Source organism: Rhipicephalus microplus, chromosome 10 (genome assembly GCF_043290135.1).
Source record: "Rhipicephalus microplus isolate Deutch F79 chromosome 10, USDA_Rmic, whole genome shotgun sequence".
Lineage (NCBI taxonomy): Eukaryota > Metazoa > Arthropoda > Arachnida > Ixodida > Ixodidae > Rhipicephalus > Rhipicephalus microplus.
In genome coordinates, this window is record NC_134709.1 from 47,133,540 (window position 1) to 47,149,324 (window position 15,785).

At 46.1% G+C, this 15,785-nt stretch overlaps 1 pseudogene; it reads left to right on the forward strand.

Annotated features, from left to right (window-relative positions):
* Positions 1-7,465: 7,465 nt before the first annotated feature.
* LOC142774227 (ubiquitin-conjugating enzyme E2 Z pseudogene) lies at positions 7,466-8,257 on the forward strand (annotated as a pseudogene).
* Positions 8,258-15,785: the final 7,528 nt, after the last annotated feature.

Here is a 15,785-nt window from a genome sequence, read left to right on the forward strand (position 1 = left end):
TTGCCTATTTTGACGAACTCTCGCAAACAGAAGATTGTCATTTAGTGGAGGGAGCAGCAGCTTCTACTATCACTACACCGACACCTGTCGACGTTGGTCCAATGTTATCTCCCATTGAGCGAGACCGCCTTCTCACGCTGATCAACTAGTTCCACGGCTGCTTCTCATCCACATCAAGAGTTGGTCAAACGGCACTGACGAAACACCGCATCATCACGGATTCCGATGCCAGACCCATCCGGCAAAACCCTTATCGAGTCTCCCCAAAGGAGCGTGCGGCAATTCAAAAACAGGTGAAAACGATGCTAGAAGATGGTGTTATTCGGCCATCTAACAGTCCTTGGGCTTCACCTGTAGTACTCGTCAAAAAGAAGGACGGTGGCTTGCGTTTCTGCGTCGACTACCGTAAGCTTAATCAGATCACAAAGAAGGACGTCTACCCTCTGCCGCGTATTGATGATTCATTGTATAGACTACGAAACGCACGCTACTTTTCGTCTATGGACTTAAAAAGCGGCTACTGGCAAATTGAAGTGGATGAGAGAGACCGTGAGAAGACCGCCTTTGTTACGACTTTATGAATTTCAGGTTCTTCCTTTCGGTTTGTGTTAGGCGCCAGCAACATTCCAGCGTCTCATAGACACGGTTCTGTCGAGACTTAAGTGGCAAACCTGCTTGGTGTACCTCGACGACGTGATTGTCTTTTCGGCGACTTTCGAGGAACACTTACGAAGGCTCGAAGCAGTTTTTGAAGCAATACGCTTGGCCGGTCTTACTCTAAAACCAGAAAAGTGCCACTTCGGCTTCCACGAACTTCAATTCCTCGGTCACGTCGTGAGCAGCCAAGGGAGCGGACCCGACCGGGATAAAATTGCCGCCGTGGCGAACTTCCCGACGCCATCAGACAAAAATCAGTGCGACGTTTTTTAGGACTCTGTGCCTATTACCGGCGGTTTATTGCTAATTTTTCGCGCATCGCATGGCCATTGACACAGCTTACTCGGGAAGATACCCCCTTCAGATGGGGCGAAGACCAACAGCAGGCATTTCACGAGCTCCGTCAGCGAATGCAAACACCCCCCGTGCTGGCCCACTTTGATGAAGACGCACCCACAATACTTCATACAGACGCTAGTAATGTGGGTCTTGGAGCAGTGCTCGTACAGTCGAAGGACAACAACGAAAACGTGATCGCCAACGCCAGCAGGACGCTGTCCCGAGCTGAAGCTAATTACACTACGACGGAAAAAGAATGTCTTGCGTAGGTATGGGCAGTCCTGAAGTTTCGTCCTTATTTGTACGGCCGCCCATTCACCGTTATCAGCGATCACCACTCTCTCTGTTGGTTAGTCAACTTGATAGATCCGTCTGGCCGCCTTGCACGATGGAGTCTTCGGCTCCAAGAATTTGACTTCACGGTTACCTACAAGTCGGGAAAACGACACACCGATGCCGACTGCCTTTCTCGGTCTCCTGTTGAGACGGCATCCCCGGACAACGAGGATGACAACACGGCCTTTCTCAGAATTGTGGGCACTGCCGCCTTTTCTCAACAGCAGCGTGGCGATGCTGAGCTGCTACAACTTATAGATTACCTACAAGGGCAAGCGAATAGCGTTCCAAAGTTATTTACGAGAGGCCTGCCGTCGTACTGCTTGCGAAATGACGTTCTTTATAAGAGGAACTTTTCACCCACTGGCAGCAGCCACTTGCTCGTCGTTCCTTCTTCGCTTCGCCGTGAGGTACTGCAAGCCTGTCACGACGAACCTACCGCTGGTCACTTGGGTTACGCAATAACATTGGCGAGGATAAGGCAGATGGCCAAGACTTGCCGAAGTTGTCAAAACTTACGTGCAGGCATGTCTAGATTGCCAGCGCCGCAAGCCACCATCCATCAAACCAGCTGGCCTGCTGCAGCCTGTCCGAGTGCCGGCGACACCGTTTGCACAAATTGGCATGAATTTTCTGGGCCCCTTCCCAAAGTCTGCCACTGGAAACAGGTGGATAATTGTCGCCACGGATTACCTGACCCGATACGCGGAGACAGGCGCTCTGCCACGGGCAACGGCAGCTGAAGCGGCGCAATTTTTCATCGAAGCCATCGTCTTAAGACACGGTGCTCCCGCAATAGTCATCACCGACAGCGGTACTGCGTTCATGGCCGAGCTTCTGGACACCATTTTCCGACTAAGTGGTACAGTTCACAGGAAGACAACGGCGTATCATTCCCAGACCAACGGTATCACCGAACGCCTCAACAGGACCCTGGCTGACATGATAAGCATGTGCGTAGATGTAGAGCACAAGAACTGGGACATAATTTTGCCCTACGTCATGTTCGCGTACAACACGGCTCGTCGATACCACTCGGAAGACACCCTTTAGTCTCCTTTACGGACGCGAGGTTACAACAACGTTAGACGCAATGCTTCCTCATGAAAATAATGGCAATGAGACAGACGCCGAAGAGTTTACCCAGCTAGCAGAAGAAGCCAGACAACTTGCCAGGTTGCGAATCACCAAAAAGCAAGACGACGATGCCAAGTATTACAACCTCCGGCACAGACCCGTCATATACAACGTGGACGACAAAGTATGGGTCTGGACACCTGTTCGTCAGCGTGGGCTCTCCGAAAAGCTGTTGCGAAGATACTTCGGACCCTACAAGGTTCTGCGACGCATTAGTGACGTCAACTACGAGGTTGTTCCGGACGGCGTGCAGTGTTCAAAGCGGCGCAGACATTCACCAGAAATCGTCCACGTGCTTCGGATGAAGCCCTACTTTCAGTGACTAACTGTTCAGTTTTGGCTTCACCTTGCTTCTCAAACTTTTAACATCGGGATGATGTTTTTTTTAAAGGGGGAATAATGCCGCGCGTATGTGCCAGTGGTGAGGACAACGAAGCAGCGCGAGTGTCCTTGGCCGAGGGCAAAAGACGAAGAAGTCGTTGCAGTCTGTTTCCTGCGATCGATAAATCGTATTTGTTTGAGGCGCTTTGTGTGCTCGTCAATCTCGCGTCGTCACAATATGAGGCGGCAATCCGCAGCTCGTCGTTGGCATATCAGCTCTGCGCGGTCCACCAAGCCCGCGAGGCAGCTGAGGAGCTCAGCATCTCCATCCCCACGTGGGGGCGGCCCGCAACACAGTGATCTGTGTTTTCGAGGACCAACGATAAGTTTATCCAAACCAATCTAATCTAACTCGAACATGCTGTACCTAGACACTGACTGGTTATTACCGCCATGAGAATGCTTTATTCTGTGAAGATTTTCTTTCTGAATACGCCTGAGGAGAGTCCTTCAGATGTTCGGTCCATAGCTTTTTGACAAAGGCGACAGGAATGGCTGTACGTTTTCTGCAGCTTTGAGAGTCATCTGCATCGAAACAACAAACTACTAAATTAGAATAATCCTAAGCTGTAATTAAACAAGGAATCACAGGAGATCAAGCAGTAAAATAAAATATTGTATAAATTGTGCACACTAACGCCAATTATGTTATATATTTCTTCTCATCGTTACCCTTTGCGATGTCAGGTCGAAAATTCTCAAGTTTTTAATAGGAAACACAAAGAGACAGCATGTTTTACGCTGTTTCACAAAAATACAGCGATGTCAAATGTGCAGAATATGCTCGCATTATGAAGTGCGACACTCTGTTGTAACTATGCAATTTCCGCACATGACAGTAATCACTTGATGTCTGCTCTATGGGCGTTCTGGTAGCTGGTTTTTACTATACCTTCAGCGTTCCTAGTGCAAAATTTCTGTGGCACAACACTTGAAACAGGCAACTAGAATTCCGATCCACCAGTATAGTGGGGCTCGAACCAATTAAATGGGGTCGGATTTTGACGTTGATTATCATGCGCGAAGTGCCACAGTCTTGCACCACGTATCGCGCAGAAGCATATCACGAGTGATAGTGCATAACATCCCTCCTTATCCCCATCTCTCGGTGAGCTGCCGTTGAGGTGTCACACTATGATGCAGACAGTTACGGGGCTCTCTTTTATGTTCTTTTCCTTATAAGAGTCACTCACTACGACCCATTCGCAGAACTGACCAATATTGCTTAAGTTTCAGCGTTCATACGTGTGCGATTGTCAAGTAAAATACAATTATTGTGCATATATGAGGCACCATAACAACACGTTGATGTTTTGTACGTGTGTCTTTATATTAAAGAAGGCATACACGTGTAACTTTAGGGACCATAGTGTTTATCACGCTGCAGTGACAGGGAAACGCCATGGCCAAAAAGGCAAATGTTTCCAATGCTTTGCTAAGACGACACGGTGGTGGCACCTACCCATCGCTTTGCGTTCTACTCTTTATCGCCTCCGGGACAGGTACGCATCCTTCTCCGCGGGCACGCGCGCCTTCCTTCGTTTCGAAGATAGCTGCCAGATGGCGCTCATGTTTAACGTGCCTCTGTGTTTAACGTGCCTCTGTATGATGTTGTGAGAGGAATATGGAAAGGGGTCATGGTCATGGAAAGGGGTCAAGAAAAAAATATATCTAGTTTTTGCTTCATTGAGTATTACGGCTTGGTGGCGCTAGCCACCACCCGATCTAAAGGGTACAGCCATATCCATCCATCCATCCATCCATCCATCCATCCATCCATCCATCCATCCATCCATCCATCCATCCATCCATCCATCCATCCATCCATCCATCCATCCATCCATCCATCCATCCATCCATCCATCCATCCATCCATCCATCCATCCATCCATCCATCCATCCATCCATCCATCCATCCATCCATCCATCCATCCATCCATCCATCCATCCATCCATCCATCCATCCATCCATCCATCCATCCATCCATCCATCCATCCATCCATCCATCCATCCATCCATCCATCCATCCATCCATCCATCCATCCATCCATCCATCCATCCATCCATCCATCCATCCATCCATCCATCCATCCATCCATCCATCCATCCATCCATCCATCCATCCATCCATCCATCCATCCATCCATCCATCCATCCATCCATCCATCCATCCATCCATCCATCCATCCATCCATCCATCCATCCATCCATCCATCCATCCATCCATCCATCCATCCATCCATCCATCCATCCATCCATCCATCCATCCATCCATCCATCCATCCATCCATCCATCCATCCATCCATCCATCCATCCATCCATCCATCCATCCATCCATCCATCCATCCATCCATCCATCCATCCATCCATCCATCCATCCATCCATCCATCCATCCATCCATCCATCCATCCATCCATCCATCCATCCATCCATCCATCCATCCATCCATCCATCCATCCATCCATCCATCCATCCTCTATGCGCTGGTTAGCCATCTGTGCACGGATCGAGGCTCTCTTACGCAGCAGTCCTAGAATACAATTCACCCATTTTCTCGCACAGAATATCAAATAAACGTTTTGATCACTTTCTTTACACGCAAGACTATCGTCTTTCAACGACATTTGCAGCGAGTCATGCAGATAAGGGGCCATATTTTGTAGATATTTTATTTTGTTGTACTAAATAGCGCCCCCTGGCGTACGGTGCCACCGAAGAACATGCAATCGTAGTCGTGCGATCGTGTCTTTCTCCTTCCGTACGCGTGACATCAATCCTTCCTTTCTACAAGTAACGCCCTCTAGTGTCGTAACACTTGCATTTTTCAGCGTAGAGTATATGTACCACCGTCTGTGGCTGGTTCAAGTATTAACGAGGGGTGGTTACCGACAACGGAGACGCACAAGCCACGCCATAAAGAGCTTCATTCCTAAAAGGCTAGGAAACCATTGCACACTAACGCAATCAAAGAAAACAACTATTAAGTTCTGCGAGGACACAACAACTTTAGTCATTTGTTATGGTTTACTTTTGTAACCCTCATTTCAACTTCTGGCGTACAGCTTCTTGACAAACGTAAAAAAAAAGTGACTATACTGAAACTTCAGAAACCAGTAGCAACAAGTCACCAGATAATTTCATTACAAATTCATTAAGGATGTGCAATCATTCGCCTACTTCATGTTGTCACAAGTTCTGTTTTCAGACCTTTCATTAGCATAATACCTGTCAAACAACCTGACCTACAAGAACCTTGAATGCGGCGGTTTTGACAAAATAGCAAATGTGTAGTGAGCTTGAAACTGCAAGTATTTATTTTTTTATGTCTCATTCACACAGGCAGTGCCAATTCGGTTAGCCACAGTGTGGAGTACTTGGGCAGGAAAAACGCGGCACACATGGCGATACAAAGTTAGAAAGCGCTTGTCCCTTGTGTATCTGCCTTTTGTACTGCGTTTTTTTCTCGCGTGATGTAACTTTTTGTCAGTAGGCGCCAATATAGACACCCATGAAGTCTTCAGTGCTTCCTCTTGCAATCAATTACTTTCTTTTGCGGATATTTTTCAAGCGACCGAGGCGGATGAAGTGAGCTGTTTTCGTATTGTCGAATATGCGTAATAAAACGAAGCGTTAGCATACAAAGTTTTTTTCAAAAGGAATACAATGGCTAAACCAGTGTTGAACAATGACGCATCTACGAACAAAGCTTTTTAGTTTTTTACCTCATGGGCGCACCATAGCTTTTGGGATTGATTGCGCCATCAATGCCTATGGCATTGATGGCGCAATCAATGGCATCAATGCCTATGGCCATCAATGCCTTATTCGTATAAAACCAGGTTTTGGTGCATGGTTCAGTTTTTGTCAGTGGCAACGTCAATTTCTGAAGAGCGTTTCTGAGAAATTTGTAGTTCTAGAAGAATCAGCAGGTGAGGAAGTTGAGTCGCTGATTAGGCGGCCACCTCACCAAAAAAAACTTGTAGTTATTCCGTTTTCCGAGGTATGTTTAATTTTAACTGCAGATAATATTCTCAGTTCCGGCACCTCCGGTTTGGAACGTTGTCACAGAAACGTATTTGATGCAGTATGCAATTTTATTCAGCAATCGAAACACATGCCAGTATACCGCCTGCCTAAATATTTTATTGACGAATTCTTGTGATATAATTGATAATGTGAATGAATGTCGGACATACATTTAATTTGATTGGGTGACGTAAACTCAACTGTCCTGTCTACTCAAAGTTTCAGTCTTCGGCTATAGTATTAGCTCTATGTATATTTTATTGATTCATCTTTATTTATTTGTTATTTTATTTTTGAAAGATAATTTGCTATTTTTCTGTTCTTTTAATAATAGACTCACAATGAGTGTATCACATAGAGGCTACTACAAGCATTTATAGCCAATCCCCCAGAGAAGGTATGTGCACCTGCTTGCACGCAACAAACAAACAAACAAACAAACAAACAAGGGCGGCCAGAGTGGGTGTGAGCCATACGTATAGGCCATCACCATCATCATCATTATTATTATGTGGATTGGGCCGTGCTTGCGAGTGCGTCAGAATTACGCGGATTGTCTTGAAGTCTCCCGACTTTAACACCATCAATGGCAGCCACGCCGGAAGCGTCACCTACCTCAACCAGTACTTCACGAGTAGGCGCTGAATCGACAGAGATTGGTCTATTTGAGTGGGAAGACTCCCCGGTGTTTCTGAGAAGGGTGAAGAGGGACATCGCAGACTTCTTCGCCCGCCCGCCTATAGGGATATTCATCGCGCCGGACGAAAATGACATTGCAGAGATCCACGCTGTCGTGATGGGTCCTTCTGGAACGCCGTACGAGGACGGTTTCTTCGAGTTCCATATACGATGCTCGGTGATGTATCCACTGATGCCACCTAGCATCCAGTTCCTAACTACGGACTCCGGTAGGGTGAGGTTCAATCCGATTCTACACAGGAACGGCGCCGTCTCTCTGAACATCCTCGGCGAAGGCTGGAGTCCGGCCCAGGGCATCGAAAGCGTGCTCGTTTCCATCCAGTCATTGCTGAACCAAGACCCTTTCTACAACGAGCCTGGATTCGTAAAAGGGCAGGCGGATGGCTACGCCGCAAGCTACAAAGCCTACGTGGAGCACGAGACGATTAGGGTAGCCGTGTGCGGCACCGTGGACGAGTGCCTCAGTGGGACGTCTACTTTACTACCGACGCTGAGGGAGCTGGTGCTGAAGAAATTACTGGAGTGTTACGATCGTTACGAGGCTGCAGTGATGTCTAAACTGCACTTGTCCGGAACCGAAATGCAGCGAACCCCTTTCAACCAGAGAGGTGAATTCGATTACGCGGGTCTCCTCACCCGACTCCACGATTTGAAGCAGAAGGTCACTGACCGTGCGTGAGGTCAGTGAACCCCGCCTGTTACCTTCATGCGGATGCCGTAAGTTCGTTCCTAGATGGTTACCAAGATGTTCCGTGCTCGTATGGCGACAAGTGTCCTCTGCGGTGAGGTGTCCATGGACAGTATACCTGCTTCAGTGAACTATGATACACATCGAATCATGTTTGACCCACTTAGCAGCAACTTTGCTGGTTCTCAAAAGAGTCCAGGTGGTTCTTGCTGCACGTTCTTCAAAAATATAATAAACGTGCCGGTATTACCGTGAAAAAACGGGAATATGCGCATTTTGGTGTTCACAGTTATTGACTGTATTCGCGTTTTCCGATAGCAGCGTTTAGGTCAGCTCGCTTTGCGTCAGTACACAGAAGCAATACCGCGAAAAGAAAAACAGGCTCTGTGTGACATGAACGTGCTTTGTCGCTCTTCTAGGCAGTACTGATAGTTGCCAAAATGATCCGAATATCACCAATGAGCTTACAAAGCCTCCAAAATATAAATTACATCGGGTATACTTAGATCCAAATGTTACAAATAGAACACGGAGACTGCAGTATTATACCCCTATCTTGACCTTTTAAGTCCATTCTGTGCCAGCATACCTGTCAAAAATACCAAAATTGAAAAAAAACGTGATTTCACGTAACATGTATAACAACATGCGTAAAATAATGCGAAACGTTTCTGCCAAAAGGCACTCAAACGCTAGACAGGGGACTAAACTCAGGCATTATCACGTGACACCTAGTTCCGTTAAAGAAATTACGTGTGATCATGCAACTATTAACGTGTCAAAAATCAAGTACCATCACACACGAGCTAGTCATGGGACATGCTCACTCCAAAAACCAAGACGAAGTGACGTCACTAAAATGACAACACACAGCGGCTAGTCACCTGTTCAACCGGTCGACCGAACACGTGACCGAAGTGTTATAGCGTGCGGTAGGTTCTAGTACTCCTGGATTGATTGATTGATATGTGGGGTTTAACGTCCCAAAACCACCATATGATTGTGAGAGACGCCGTAGTGGAAGGCTCCGGAAATTTCTACCACCTGTGATTCTTTACCGTGCGCCCAAATCTGAGTACACGGGCCTACAACATTTCCGCCTTCATTTAGTACTCCCGGTAATGGTCCGGTGTGAGCCGACTAGTCTGCTTTGAAGAAGTGCATTTCAGACAAAACCTACCACTCGCCGCACTCTGATGTTGCGGCAAGTCTCGCTGCTTGCAAGATCTTGATGCAAAAGGTCACGTACTGGGCCGACACTGCTGGCTTCAGAACAGCTTGGATTGCAAAGGCTGGTGACGTGAGTTCATGCTCCCTCCGTTTGTACACTTCCTGTATGGGTATATCGCCCCCTTTCTTTTCGGTGTGTTCTCGCAATGGTAGTACACCATCTCGGAACCAATGCAAACGAAAGAGCGTGTCTGCATAAGTGACGCTAGGAATATATATTACCCTAGTGATTTATCTACGAATATCAACACTTACGCTAGCAGGCTTGCTTGGGTCCAAGTAGTTGACGTTGATGGTGACTTCCCATTCCCGATACTTTTCAAATGCAGCTAGAAATCAGTGTAATGACTACGCGGCGCACCAACCCATGCAGCCGGTCCAATCAGTAACCACCATGTGCAAGTGGCGACTTATCTGTGCGTCAGCGCCGTACGACGAAACCGAGTTGCAAAGAGGGTGAAGTTAAGAGCATGCCCACAAAAAGTGCTCAGCTGGGCCTGGCAGCGTGAGCAGATGAATAGTTTGTGCCCCGTTTCCTTTTCGAAGATCAAAGTTTGAGCCGCAAATCATGGAAATAACATTAGAAGACACGCCCACGCCCACACTGATGAGATAAGCAGTAGACCGCGATTTCTCAGCAGTGCGGTCATAAAAAAGAAGAGCGTGGAAACCGACGGGCTGAGTCGAGCACGATTTGCAGGCATGCCTTGCTACTCGTCCTGCTTGCAACTCGGCTTCGCTGGACGACGCTGAAGCACTGAGAAGCCGTCGCTCGAACACAATAGGTAAAGGGCCGGTTTTACCACGCTTTTATTGATGAGCGACGCAGATTTCATCAATCAGGCCCCGCCGCGGTGGTCTAGTGGCTAAGGTACTCGGCTGCTGACCCGCAGGTCACGGGATCGATTCCCGGCTGCGGCGGCTGCATTTCCGATGGAGGCGGAAATGTTGTAGGCCCGTGTGCTCAGATTTGAGCGCACGTTAAAGAACCCCAGGTGGTCAAAATTTCCGGAGCCCTCCACTACGGCGTCTCTCATAATCATATGGTGGTTTTGGGACGTTAAACCCCACAAATTAATCAATCAGATTTCATCAATCAGGAACTTGCGTTTGCGTTGGGTGTTCCTGCAGCGAACGACAGTGCAATGTTGTCCGTACGAGTAGCTGTTGTATTACATCACTACTATTCGCGGAAACCATTGATTAACAACGCAGAGTGTGACGCACCAATAGAAACACTCATTAGCCCGTCAATAGTGTAGATTTCCGCAGCCCACGCCTATAGTAAGCTCCTGGTGTCGAGAGTACAGAAGCGAACCCGCAGCCTGAGTGCGAGTGTGAAATAATGTCGTCATGCAGCAGTATGTGGTGCTGCAGAATTAAAATAAAAAAAATCACAGCATATACACGAGGTGAATGATGACGAGTGGGGCGCAGCGGAAGGACGAACGCACGAAAGCACGGATGGACTGATGGATGCTTCGCCCCACTTATCATTATTCACTCCGTGGAAATTTGCTGTGACACCATTTCGAAACCTTGAAACTGGCTACTACGACAACGACACGGGACGTACGACGCATGGCGTAAGGAGCTTCGCCCCTAGAACTTTCCTATATGTACCGCGTACACGTGCTTTGAAAGCTGTTGCGGATGAGTGTAGGTTTTTATTTTTGCCACAATGTCCAGATACCAGTACACAGTAAACATATATACCATCAAAGGTGGTCGCAAAGCGAGCTGAGACAAACGCAGGCAAGACAACCCACAAACAAGGTTACACGTGAACTCTTAGCGTGTAAATTCAGCTGGAATTAATACACAAACTCAATTTACAACAATGCTCTCTCAAAATATAGGGCAACTTAAATTTAAGTAAATTTGCAGGCAGACACAAATCGTGCGAATGCAGCAATGATCCCATGGCTCAGATCCGATACGAGACGAAAAATAGTTTGATAACTTGTAGTCAACGACAAACAGTCTTTAAACGCTCTGCGCATCTCACAGTTGCTCAGAATCTTCAGAATCTTTTCTCTGTGCATTTTTCGAGTGTTGGGCTCACGGCTTGTGACGAGGAGCGAAATCTAAATGAAGTAGCATAGGAATGCAGCCCACCAAATGGTGCTGTCTGGAACCACCTAGGTCGTTTGAAAAGTTGCCTCGACTCGAATAAACAAACGGCGTGGCGAAGGCCGCTGCCCGGAGAAGCTGAGTTGTCAGGACAACGAGAATGCACTAAAGTAAGATGTAGATAAACAAAGCGAAATGTATCGAGTGAAATTGCGACGTTAAGTTACGGTGTCCTAGATTTTGTGTTGCCGTGCTGCTAGAACTCCGAATTCACTAGAGTACTGAACCATCTTTTTTTCAACCGAGTCTTGGGTACTTCTCGGTAAGCAGACATAGAGGGTCTCCATGGCAGTTGCATCTGCTGGGACGATGGTCTATGTCCTTGCGATATGCGCATCATTGCTTCGCCACGTTTAGTTCTCTGTGTCTCTCTTTTTAAGCCGCGTTCGCGATTTATTTTTGTGTGTGTGCATGACGCATGCAGCGCTTCCTAATGACCGCTTTTCATGCACTGAGGTGGATTACAGATGCGGCTTTTTGCGATTTAGTTGCATTTACGCACTACGGGGCCTCTTTACGCATTAAAGTTTCCCATTTTTGGCGATTGCTACTCAGGCTGATGCTGCTGAAGGGATGCTTCTGCAACGCACGTGGTTGAATCAGGGCAGGTAATATTTCCTGGCTTTCTTGCCACTAAGTGTTGAGTCGTATAACCTTAAAAGATCTGGAAATTAAATGGGCGGAGATAGGTGAGTGATATTCTGAGGACCGTGTGTTTGCCTTCTGCACACAAAAAAACGGCAATGTTATTGACCTGCGATTCCGAAGCGCGCACTCGACGCCCAGCCATTGTGGTCGCATTTCGATAAGCGCTCAATGGAAATAACATACATGTAGTTAGATTTACACGCACTTTGAAGGGCCCTGTGAGGTCTAAAACAATCAGTAGCCCCCTGAAACGATATGACTCTTAGTCATGCGATGGTTCTCGCACACCATCATCATCACTCAACTACTGCAACTGCATGGTTAAGGCATATCCCATGTTGCGCCAATAAACCCAAGGCTTTGATTTTGGCTGCCTTGTAATATAGGCAAACTTCTTGATCTCATCTGCCCATCTAATTTCCTGTCTCCCTTTCACGCTGTTACCTTCTCTTGGAAAGCAGCCAATTATCCTTAATGACCACTGGTTATCCACCCTACGCGTCACGTGCTCAGCTAATCTCCATTTATTCGTCATGATGTCAACTATGATGTCCTTAATCCTAGTTTGTTGCTTGACCCATTGTGCTCTCTTCTTGTCGCTTAGGGGAGGACGAGGGTCCTAAAAAAACTGTTTTAATTATTATCACACTCTGATGAAAATTCCCATGCATGCGTACCATTGAATGAACATTTCAAATATTCGAATGGATTTCAAATATGTCATTACAAAGGAGTTGTGAAGAATTCCCACATTTTAATTAGGTAATTTATTACGGGTCGTTTTGGTAACTCGCAATAATAGAAAGTTAGCTTTAAAAACTACATGTTTCCTCTGAAACACATATCCCACCGGCTAAAGCAAACTATAAGCCAAGATGGCTATTTTTTTTATCAGAAATCCTTTTTAAACTTGGAAGGTAAAACTTAGCTTCCAGTAATTACCTGTTATTCATCATATAATTACAACTATATCAAGGTTGACAGAAAAAAAGTTCTTGCCTGTAATTCAAGTGTTGGGGAAAAAAATGATACCAAGTTTGTTTAAATATCTTCACGGAAACTTGCTGAAAACCTCCGTAAGGCAGATTCACTTCACAAAAGCAAAAATGCCAAAAAAATTACCCTCACAGCTTTAAAAACATTTTTACTTTTCTTATATTAAGCGTTTAACAGAAAGAAATGGTATTTTGCCATAATATAATTTTTTTCCCAAAACATGTTTTCGACTAATACCTCAAATTGCAATTTTGAAAGGTAAGCAATTTTTACAATTTTGTGCTATTTTAGGAACCTCATCCCCACCTAAGGTTACACCTATTTACTTCTTTTCCGCCACTGGCTGCATCGTAATCAAATTAAGTTGAACACTTTTTGCAAACCTCGAGGTTTCTGCTCCGCAGGTACGACAAGTACCGGTATGATGCAGCTGGTTACTTCCTCTTGAGAGTTAGTGGCAGATTACCATTCATAATTTGAGAATACTTGCAGAATGTGATCCACCCAACCCTTATTCTTATAGATATTTCCCTGCCGTGGGTCGGCTGCATGGTTACTACGTGCCCTAAATAGACATATTCAGTTACAACTTCCAGTGTCTCACCACCTGTCTCACCACCGAGACTGTTGTACATCACTCCAGTCTTATGCATATTAGTCTTCAGACCTACTCTTTTGCTTTGCATCTCAAGTTAGGTAATCATGCGGTGTAAGTCGTCCCCTGAGTTAGTGATAAAAGCAATGCGATCAGTGAATTGCAGGTTAGTGAGATTCTCTCTATTACCTCTTATGCTAAACTTCCCAATCTAGAAACGTGAAAGCCTCCTGTAAACGCGTAGTGAATAGCATTGGAGATATCGTGTCTTCCTGCCTTATAGCATTTCTTGTTGGGATTGTGTCGTTTCCCTTCATGGCGAACTGTGGTGGCTCTGGATATGCCGTACATTTCTGACCTAAAGTCCCAACAATTGTCGCTTGTTTGCAGATCGTCGTACAAGGTGGCCACTTGACGAGGGTTATCACGACGTGCAAGGCACGCTCCCGCTTTCGCGTATAAAACAACGTAGCCGAACAGACACCACGTTGTCACGCTCTATTCGATCGGTCGTAATTGGATCCCGTGTGCTGCGCGAAATAATCTCGCCAACGCTAATTAAAGCACGTGAGTACTACAAGACCTTCTCTTCTTTCCCGAGCAGCAAGATTGAGCAATGAGACAGATTACTAAAGAGATCAGCCGATAGCTTCCGGTAACACTGTCTCTTACCTCACTGCAATAGTAACAACCCTTCATATGCTCTACTATCTCGGGTTTCTCGCCACGTGGTATTACGATTCTAAGGAAGAGCTAATTGGACTGTGCAGGGTGCGAATTAGATCCTCCTGGTTCCTAGCGGAGAGAAAATCCGCTTAAGCCGGCGCGACTTGCACGCTGCCCGTCTTACGGTGTTCTTGAAGCGCGTCCGAAACAGGATGAGAGCATCTCGATTTCTAATTGGAATACGGAAACTTGTATTGGTGTATTTTACTGTGGAGAAGTAAGTTTTTCTAGCCTCAATGCTACGTTTAGTGCTCCTAATTTATCTTTTTGAAGTCCTTTTCTCCGACGAACAAGAAGCCGAAGATAGGGTGGTTCACGAATCTTTTGCGGGAAACGTTTACTATTCAAGTATTATAGAGAGCAACGCCCTTTTTAAGCAAGCCAAAGTTTTCTACGCCATCTCCATGGCTATAAATGTCGCTTTAAATATGTACACATAAGCCCAGCAGTCTTGTGAAAAGCGCACTCAACAACGCATCCAAAAGAATGTGCCTGCCTCAAACGCCACGCATATGAAAGCTTAGTTGTTATTTATTTGAGTATTAATACTGTAATCCCAAAGGTCGCAGAGTAGTGGACACACAAACAGTAGTGCCAGAAAGCTCATTGCGAAAGAAAAGTACAAAGACACGCTGTGTTAGTACAAAAGTAAAAAGAAACAGAAAAAAATTCAAAAATCAGATTGGGCATCTCAAACGAATCCACTCCATAGAAAATCAAAACATAAACAACACAGTGAGCCACACTCCTGCTAGGTATACAATCAGTAGCCTGCCATTGAAAACAGGGAATAAAATACGCATGAATGTGAGCAGAAAATGAAGTTGCAGCTACAAAAGAAAAGGAAATAAAAACTTGCAACAATGGCACCTGTGGAAAGTTCGATGGCATACTCAATAACAGCGTATTCATGTTCCTGGTAACGACTCGATGTGCAACTAGAGTGTTGATACAAAAGTGGCCACAGGGGTTGAGCGAACAATATCAGATGGATTCCTATAAACCTTGGCACAACAGCGGCTCATTTAGCCTCTGGTGTCAAGAAAGAGTGGCTCACAGGTGGAATTCTTGTCGCTATTTCTTTTTTTTCTATTCGCAACGGATGCACTCCCTTCCTCAGTCATCTGTGACAGTGTTCGTAACAACTCGGGTGATGATTTTCAGTTCCATTCAATCCAACTTTTCTCTGAC